The sequence below is a fragment of the Balaenoptera acutorostrata genome, chromosome 13, assembly GCF_949987535.1.
Source record: "Balaenoptera acutorostrata chromosome 13, mBalAcu1.1, whole genome shotgun sequence".
In the NCBI taxonomy this organism is placed as follows: Eukaryota; Metazoa; Chordata; class Mammalia; order Artiodactyla; family Balaenopteridae; genus Balaenoptera; species Balaenoptera acutorostrata.
This window is the reverse complement of record NC_080076.1, coordinates 44,334,222-44,343,772: the sequence shown is the minus strand read 5'-3', so window position 1 is coordinate 44,343,772 and position 9,551 is coordinate 44,334,222. Positions and strand designations below refer to the sequence as shown.

Here is a 9,551-nt window from a genome sequence, read left to right as displayed (position 1 = left end):
GCTTTGCTAAGTTTGTACTTTGGTTCCTGACCTAGTAAAAATGGCAGTGAGATAAGAGGGAAATTTCTCCTCAACCTAGTGAGATAGGTACTCAGAGCCAAAATTGTGGCAATTAATAAAAAGGAAAGAAAATGAGTAAGTAGGTTGTTTGACACACAAGTTTTGGGGTTAAGATAATTGCTTGCTACATACTTAAAATTCAGCAGGAAGATGTTTCAAGGAAAATATATCTTTCCTGCAGGTTGTATATAAGGATGAAAGTGAAACACCCCTAAAATTCTAGGAAGTAACCCAAAACTCAGAGATTCAAGATACATTTACCAAGGACCTTTGATAGTCCAAGGACTGTGCTATGGCTGGTTGTATGAAGTAAGCAAAGCAGGCATGGTCTAAAGACTTTAAACAATAAGTACAGAAACAAATACATTTGTAACAGGATGCCCCAGCACACATGAAATGTTTAGGGTTTTCTACTCTTTTCTGTAAAGAGAGATGCCAAAACCCACAATAGAATCATGGAAGAAAGCATTTTCTTTTCCTAAAGAATAAGTTTTGGGACCTTGTAAGCAATGAACTATCCAATTCAGTTTCCTGGGGAAAGTTAAAGTAATTAAACCTTTTGGTTCTAAGGCTTGAGAAAAAATAGTTGTCTTACCTCTAAAGAGCGGATTCCCCAGGGAGAATGTTAAAATACATATAATTCCACATTCTCTACTCCCCTCCCATAGCAAATGCATGTTCATCTGAGTTACTGAAGGTACTTCTTTTCAATAGTGGAATTGATGCCTGTGCGTACCTAGGCAGAACTTGCTAGATGGTAGTCCTTTAGAAATGTTTAGATGGAATAAAAGGCTGAGAACAGAGATGAATATGGCACTGTTTAGAGAGTATCAAATTAGCAAATCAGTGCAACATGAAATGGTGACAGGTGGGCCATGCCTTGCATTGATAAAAGATTTGCTTTCTGGGTGGTATTATGAAAAGCTGTGAAAACAGGAATCATGTATTTGTCGACATGAACAATTAATTAAACAGTGTCGTTAGCAAATAATTAAACCAGGACAACTAAAGCCAATTTCATTAATCATTTTAAATTAATTATGACAATGGTGTTAATAACAATTTGTCATTTGCATTTGTATGAACATTTTAGAAAAGAAATATGTGTATATCAGAGACTTAGAAGTGGTGGCTCACAAGATGTAACATGGATCATAATCTCCTTGGGAGAGGAGACTTGTTAAAATGTAAATTACTGGGTCGCACCTCCAGAAATTTAAATTCATTAGTTGTGAAAAAGGCCCATGAACATGGATTTAACAACCTCTCCCCTCCCTGTACACACACACACACAGACACTCACACACAGAAACGATCATTCTGATGCAATTTGCTGGGTAGATGACACTTGGAAAACATTGCTCAAGAAGTAAAACATTGATAAAAATAAGAATTGTTATATTATCCATTGTGAGTTAACATTTGTTTGAATATTTACTTTATATATATTTTATTTTAAAATGGTTATTTAAGTGTTAGATAATGAGCTTTAATTATCTATAGATGGTAGTATGAGTAAATCAATAAACAACATTATTATAAAAAATAAACTAATATAATTAAGTTAAAAAGAGTTCTAGATCTGTTTTCTAGTAAGACACTAAAATGGCATGATAGTTGATTCCCTTCTCCCAAAGTAACAACAGAGAAACTAGACAGAGAAAATACCAAGAAAAGAAGAAAAGTATAAAATTCCTCTAGGGTAATAGGGAGATTGTTGTGAAATGATGGGTTTGGGGGGGGTCAATTCTAGACTTTAACCAGGACAGGGTTGACAGCCTGGGGTTATTGTGAGAGGGAAAGTAGCAGTGGTGTAGCTAGAGTTCTGCTATTGCTTCCCCCCCACCATTGCTGTGGTAAAAAGAATGCCTGTCCACAACAGGGGTGATACAGAATTCTGGTGCAGGCGTCTGCAGGAGGCAGTTCCCATCAGGGAAATAGCAGGACTTTGGGTCATCAGATTAGCTGGAGTGCCAAAAGTGGAGACTAGAGGAGCCTCAATACATGCCACATTTGCTGAATTTTGAAGCTACGTGCGGTGGGAAGCAAACGAGCTGGAATGGAAACCAGAGATGAATTGTACACGATCTCAGGAAACTAAGACCTTTCAGGGGAAGTGACTCCAGCGAATATACCAAAACCACAGTAAACTGATGATCTGAAGCCAATTTTACCATGATGGTATTTTACTGATTTGGGGGAATTGGTGCTATAGAGTGAGACTTCTGGCTTGGCAGGACAGAGGGCCTCTGCAGAGGAAGCTGAGTTTTCAGCCAGCACACGGGATAGAGAGAAAGGTAGAAAACTGTGAAGTCATAAATGAAGACATTTTTTTAAAAAACATTTACATAATTCTAAAACACTTCAGTGCAGAAAACTAAAAAGGTAAGCCAAAAATCTCTCAAAGGATCACAGTACTCATGTCATTCTGCTAAGAGGAAAAAGACTAACTACAGGAAGGGCCCCAAAAAACCAATTTTAATAAAAAGATTATAACAGGCTTCCTCTCCTCACTTTACCACTACATCAACAAGCCTACAGTATAAGAACAACGAATTGCAGCTGAAAGAGCTGCAAGACTCAAATCTGATCAAGAAAGAGTTCTTAGAGAAATCCAAAGAAAACAGGGAAGAAGAAAAGGACACTAGAGAAAACTGAAGCCTCTTCACCTACCTGTACAACAAACATTAAACACAGCACAATTTTGAGCCAAATTAACATAAATCCTCACCCTTAAGGCCTATTTATCTCAGATCCTATTATCCGATATACCACATCCAGTTTTCAACAAAAAGTTACAGGTATGCCAAAGAGAGGAAAAAATAGTCTGAAGATGTAAAGCAAGCATCCAAACCAGACCCAAATATGACACAGATTTTGGAAATATTAGACATGGAATTTAAAATATCTATGATTAATATGTTAAGGGCTTTATGGAAAAAGTAGACAACATGCAAGAATAGATGGGTAATTTATGCAGAAAGATGGAAACACTGAGTCAAAAGGATATGATAGAAATTAAAAATGCTGGAAAGAATGAAGAATGCCTTTCATGGGCTCATCAGTAGACTGAATAAGGAGGAAACCAGCAGTGACTTTGAAGATACATCACTAGAAACTTCCCAAAGTGAAATGCATAGAGAAGAAATGATTTTAAAAAGAATATCCAAGAATTATGAGATTGTGGGGTGTTTACAAATGGTGTAACATACGTGTTAGTGGAATACCAGAAGAAAAAAATGAGACAGAAGAAATATTTGAAGTAATAATGGCTGTGAATTTTTCAAAATTAATGACAGACACCAAACTACAGATCCAGGAATCTCAGAGAACACCAAGCAGGATGACTACCAAAAAATATAAAACTTAGGCATATAATATTCAAACTTCAGAAAACCAAAGACAAAGAAAATCTTGAAAGAAGCTGGGAGGAAGTGGGGGTACACCTTACCTACTGAGGAAAAAGGATAAGAATTACATCAGATTTTCTCATCAGAAACAATGAAAGGAGGAAGAGAGTGGAGTGATATATTTAAAATGATTGGAAGAAAAAAAGAAATACAAAACCAAAATTCTATATCCTTCAGCAAAGAAGAGAAATAATGACTTTCTCAGATAAATGAAAATAAGTGAATTCATTGCAGTAAAACTTCCCTGCAAGAAAGGTTAAAAGAAGTTCCTCTGAGAGAAGGGAAATTATGTAGGTCAGAAACCCAGATCTGCATAAAGAAAGGAAATGTGTCACAGAAAGAATAAGTGAAAGTAAAATAAAGCCTTTTATTTCTCCTATTTTTGAATTATCTATTAAATAACTGTTCAAAGTAATAATATTGATAGTAACAATATACTAGGTGATTATAGTTTATGGATAAGTGAAATAAATGGCAGAAATCTTACAAGGGATGGGAGGGAGGAATTGGGACTACTCTGTTATAATAGAGTAGTGTATACATATATAGTGTTATAGTATTCAAATGTTCTGGGATCTATTATAAAGTACCTGCACTACTCATGAAGTAGTATGGTGTTATTTGAAAGTGGAATTAGATTAGTTAAAAATGTATATTGCAAACTTTAGGGCATCATCTAAAATTTTTTTTGAAGTATAATTGATGTACTGAGAGAAGATAGAAAATGGAAACATATAAAATACTCAGTTAAAACCAGAGAAGGAAGAAAATGACAGAAAGATTTTAAAAAGAAGAACAGTTGTAATGAATAGGAAATGCTTACAAACATGCTACTTATCAGTCCAACTATATCAATGATAACTTTAAATGTGAGTGGCCTAAATTTGCCATTTAAAAACAGAGACTTTCAGAATGGGGGGTGGAAAAAGAAACAAGACCCAACTATGTTGTCTACAAGCAAAAAAAAAAAACCTGCTTTAATATAAAGACACAGGTTAAAAGTAAAGGAATGGAGAAAAATATTACATGCTAACACAATCAAAAGAAAGTTGGGGGCTTCCCTGGTGGCGCAGTGGTTGAGAATCTGCCTGCTAATGCAGGGGACACGGGTTCGAGCCCTGGTCTGGGAGGATCCCGCATGCCGCGGAGCGGCTGGGCCCGTGAGCCACAATTGCTGAGCCTGCGCGTCTGGAGCCTGTGCCCCGCGACGGGAGGGGCCGCGGTGGAGAGAGGCCCGCGCACCGCGATGAAGAGCGGTCCCCGCACCGCGATGAAGGGTGGCCCCCGCTTGCCGCAACTGGAGAAAGCCCTCGCACGAACCGAAGACCCAACACAGCCAAAAATAAAAAAAAAAAAAAAAAAAAAAAGAAAGTTGGAGTAGCTATGTTAATTACACAATGCAGACTTCCAGAACAAGGAAAAATTATTAAGGGTAATGAGAGGTATTACACAATGATAAAGGGGTCAATTCTCCAAGAACACGTAAAAATCTTTAAAGTGTATGCACCTAACAACAGAATGTCAAAATACATAATTAAAAAACTGATAGGACTGCCAGGAGAAATAGAAAAATCCACCATTACAGTTGGAGACTTCAACACCTCTTTATCAGTACTTCCAACACTGAAAAAAATCAGTAAGGATGTAATTGAATTGAACAGCACCATCAATCACTTTGTTCTAATTGACGTTTATAGAATACTCCATCTGACAACAGCAGAGTACACATTCTCCTCAATCTCAAGTGGAATAGACCACATTTCTGGGTTACAAAACGCAGCTTGACAAATTTAATACAATAGTAATCACTCAAAGAATGTTCATAGACAACAATGGAATTAAACTGGAGATCAATAACAGAAAAATAGCTGAAAAACAAACAGAAAAATAATGGAGAGTAAATAATACTCTTCTAAATAACGTGGGGGCCAAAGAAGTCTCAAGTGAAATTTTAAAATATTTTTAACTAAATGAAAGTGAAAATACACCTTATCAGAATATGTGGCGTGCAGCAAAAGCAAAGCTTATAGGGAAGCTTATAGCATTGAATGTATATATTAGAGAAGAAAAATATCTAAAATTTAAAAATCTAAGCTTCTATCTTAGGAAATTAGAGAAAGGAAAGCAATTTAAGCCAAAAGAAAGCAGAAGAAAAGAAAAATTAGAGAAGAAATCAATGAAATTGAAAACAGGAAATCAATAGAATCAATGAAGCCAAAAGCTGGTTCTTTGAAAATACCAATAAAATATATTAACCTCTAGCCAGACTAACCAAGAAAAAATTCTTCGGCAGAAGGAGAAGATTCCAAACAGCTACTTGGAAACAGAGGAAGCAGTGAAAAGCAATGAATGGTAAATAGGTGGGTCCTTATAAAAGTATATTAACTGCACAAGATGGTAATAATAATGTGTTGTAGAATTCAAAATACATGCAGAATTGACATGCATGACAATAGTAGGGCAAAAGAGGAAAGGTAGGTAAATAGGATTCAACCATTCTAAGATCTAAGCATTATCAAGGAAATGATAAAATTAATAATTTTATTAGATGCATTAAGCCACATATCTGTTCTCTAAAGTAGAGATCTTTAAAATGACCATTAAAAAATAATGAAAGAATGTATAACCAATTAAAGATGGAAAAATAAAATAATTTAACATATTCTATTAATTCAAAGAAAGACAAGAAGGGATAGAAAAGTGAACATAAGGAGATCAGTCACATATAAAGCAAATTGCAAGGTGGTAGATATTGACCCAAGTATACCAATACTTAAATTTAAATAGAACAAATATTTCAATAAAAGAGTAAAATTATCAGACTCAGTATTTAAAAATCGCATGGTAATTAGAAGTAAATTCTATGACACAGAACGTTTGAACCTAAAGGAATGAGAAGCATTACCAGAATTACTTGGAGACGTTTGGTAATATTGTCTAATCCATCGGTTAGAAATAAAAACCCTAAGTCTATGTGTGCACAATTACATATTTGAAAATGTATCAAACAAGACCTGGCAAAAGTAAATAGTGACCTAAACAAATCTACAATCATATTGGGAGATTTTATTGCATCTCTTTCAATAGCTAATAGGACAACATAATGAGTCATCCCTCTTAATTCAACTTATACCCAAAACACAAAACTTGAAATTCTAGTGAGAAAAGTTTTCCCAAATGAAGAATGATTATTTTTGGGTTTTCTGGTCTCCAGACCTCCGTAATCAAAGACTGTATCCATTCTTCTCCCTTGGAACATACAGGGCTTTATAACCTGAGATCTGACCTCCCATACTCATTATCTGACAGGATATCTGATACCCCCAGAGGAGATGTCCTCAAAGAATAAAATAACAATCTATTTGAAGAGAATTATTTGCAAAGAAAAAGAACACACTGCATAAAAGTCCTTCAGAAATAGAAGCATCAGAACAAAAAAAATCAAAAATTTTAAATTAATCTAATAAAGTATATTAAATATAAACAAGATATTTTTAATGTGAAGTAGAGTAAGACAACATTAAAGGAACAAAAAATGATTTGAAAAATAAGATAGTTGACATAAAGAGCACAATGGTTATACAGATCTGAATTGATACAACTGAGGGAAAAAATTAGTAATTGGAAGACCCACTTGAGTAACTATCCAGAAGGAAGAATTAAAAGATAAGGAATAAGAAAACATTAAATGTTAAGCTATCTGGAAAGTAGAATTAAAGTAGAATAAAAAAATACAGATAATAGAACCTCAAGGAGACCATAATAGAAATTGAAAGAAGGAAATGTTTTTTTTTTTTTAAATAATAGAGAAATATTTCCTGGAATTAAAAAATAAATGAAAAAAGTCATATTGCAAGCATTCATAGATTGTTAAAAGTGAGAAATTAGTGGGGAAAAACACCTGGGAATTAAAGAATGTATCAAAGACAACAAGATACTTCTAAAAGCTTCAGAAAGAAGGAGCAGATCAAGGAAATCATCAGATCAGCAACACATTTTTCAACAACATCACTGGAAGCAGTATGAAGATGGAACAATATTTTGAAGATATTGAAAGAAAAAAATATGGGCGTAGATGCTTAGACCCAACCAAACTAATCCACATATTACAGCATGATAAAAAATATTCACATGAATTCAAAACCGTAGCTTTTTCCAAAAAAGACTTGCACTGAAAATTGTTTTGGATAATATTTTTAAATAGCATTTTATATTTTTTTTTAAAGATTTTTTTTTTTGATGTGAACCATTTTTAAAGTCTTTATTGAATTTGTTACACTATTGCTTCTGTTTTATGTTTTGGTTTTTTGGCCAAGAGGCATGTGGGATCTTAGCTTCCTGACCAGGGATTGAACCCACACCCCCTGCATTGGAAGGCAAAGTCTTAATCACTGGACGGCCAGGGAAGTCCCTAAATAGCATTTTAAATAATAACATTTTTATTTTTCAATAAATCTATGAGATGCTACAAGAAATATGAAGAAGAAATTAAATATGTCAGTAAAGTTTATTTTCTTTAAAATCACAGTGAGCATAATAGAAAGAAAATATATACATTACCCCAGAATTAAAATCTAGATCACATCAAACTAAAAAGGAAAGAGGGAGGGTGTGGCAAAGGGATGATAAAGTTAATAAGTATACCATCCTGTTTGAAACGAGAGATAAGAGTTAAAGACAATAAGTAAAAATAAGTTTTTAAATAGACACAGAAAACATGAAAAGAGAGAATAAACCAAAATATTAGAATTACATACAAATATACGAAGAATTAATCTGAATGTAAATTTTCTAAACTCACTATTCAAGACACATTTTCAGATTGGATTTAAAAAAAGAACAAAATCAAGATATATGTTGTTTACAAGAAAGAGATCTAAAGCATAAAGACATATGAACACCTGAAACTTTTTAGTAAGTGAAAACATTCTATCAGACAAATAGTAACCAAAACTGGTTTAGGTAAATAACTATTAGAAAAGTGTACTTAAAATCTACTACTGCGTACAAACAAGGTATAATCTGTCTTGGTATGTGCTACAATCTTGGTATGTCCTACTATCTTCCAGCTTTTTGCCTGGAAACATTTTTGACCTGTGACACAGGGAAGTGGAACCAAAACAGTGGCGAACAGTCTTACTGAGAGGAGGAGAGAGAACTCAGAGTTCTGGGAGGCAGAAGTAGCTGGAAATCTGCAAGGCATTGTAATGAAGAAGAGAGATCCATGCAGAAAAATGGCTCCAGAAATCTTCAAGTCTGTTCAAAGAATAACCAAGACGGTGTAAACTGCATATTTCACAGAGCTCACACAGAGCTGGACACGCGTGCATTCCAATCAGTCAAAATAGAGACTCCTTGGAGAACACCATAGGAATTCAAAAGAGACCCTTGAAGGGGCATGTATTAGTAAATGGCTGAAATCCAGAGAAAAGCACTATAAATGCACCGTAAGTCTGAAAAACAAGCTTTCAAAGAAAAAATGGAAAATCTGAATAGCCCAATGTCTGCTTACAAAAATTGAATTTATAAGTAAAAAGACTTTCACAAGGAGATTCCATCCCAGGTGGCTTCAATAGTAAATTCTATGAAACGTTTCATAAGGAATAATACCATTCTTATACAAAATCTTTCAGAAAGTAGAGGAAAGGGGGACATGTGCCAACTCACCTAATGAGAAAGCATTGCACTGATACCAAAACCAGAAAGCTATATTACAAAAAAAATTTTTAAGGGAGAAAGTTATAGTGCCCACTTCGGTAACACATATGCTGAAATTGGAAAGATACAGAGAAGATTAGCATAGACCCTGCCCAGGGATGACACACAAATTCGTGAAGCGGTCCATATTTTTTCAACTCTACTTCAATAAAATTTTTTTTTAAATAAAAAAAGTTACAAGCCAGTTGCATTAATTTATATTTAAAGGACACTTCCCTGAAACACTATTTTATAATTGTCTCTTTGTTAAATATCCAGATTTGATGTCCTCAGGGCAATGCACCATGTAAAATTATGGATGAGTGAAGGGCAGGTGAGAAAAGAAGAATCAATGATTTTAGGAAATGGTATATATGGAAGTTT

At 34.4% G+C, this 9,551-nt stretch overlaps 1 non-coding gene across 1 annotated transcript; it reads left to right on the top strand.

The window, feature by feature from the left end:
* Positions 1-9,214: 9,214 nt before the first annotated feature.
* LOC114235739 (U6 spliceosomal RNA) lies at positions 9,215-9,321 on the top strand. Its single transcript, XR_003621845.1, has one exon. It is a non-coding gene; the product is annotated as a U6 spliceosomal RNA (small nuclear RNA).
* Positions 9,322-9,551: the final 230 nt, after the last annotated feature.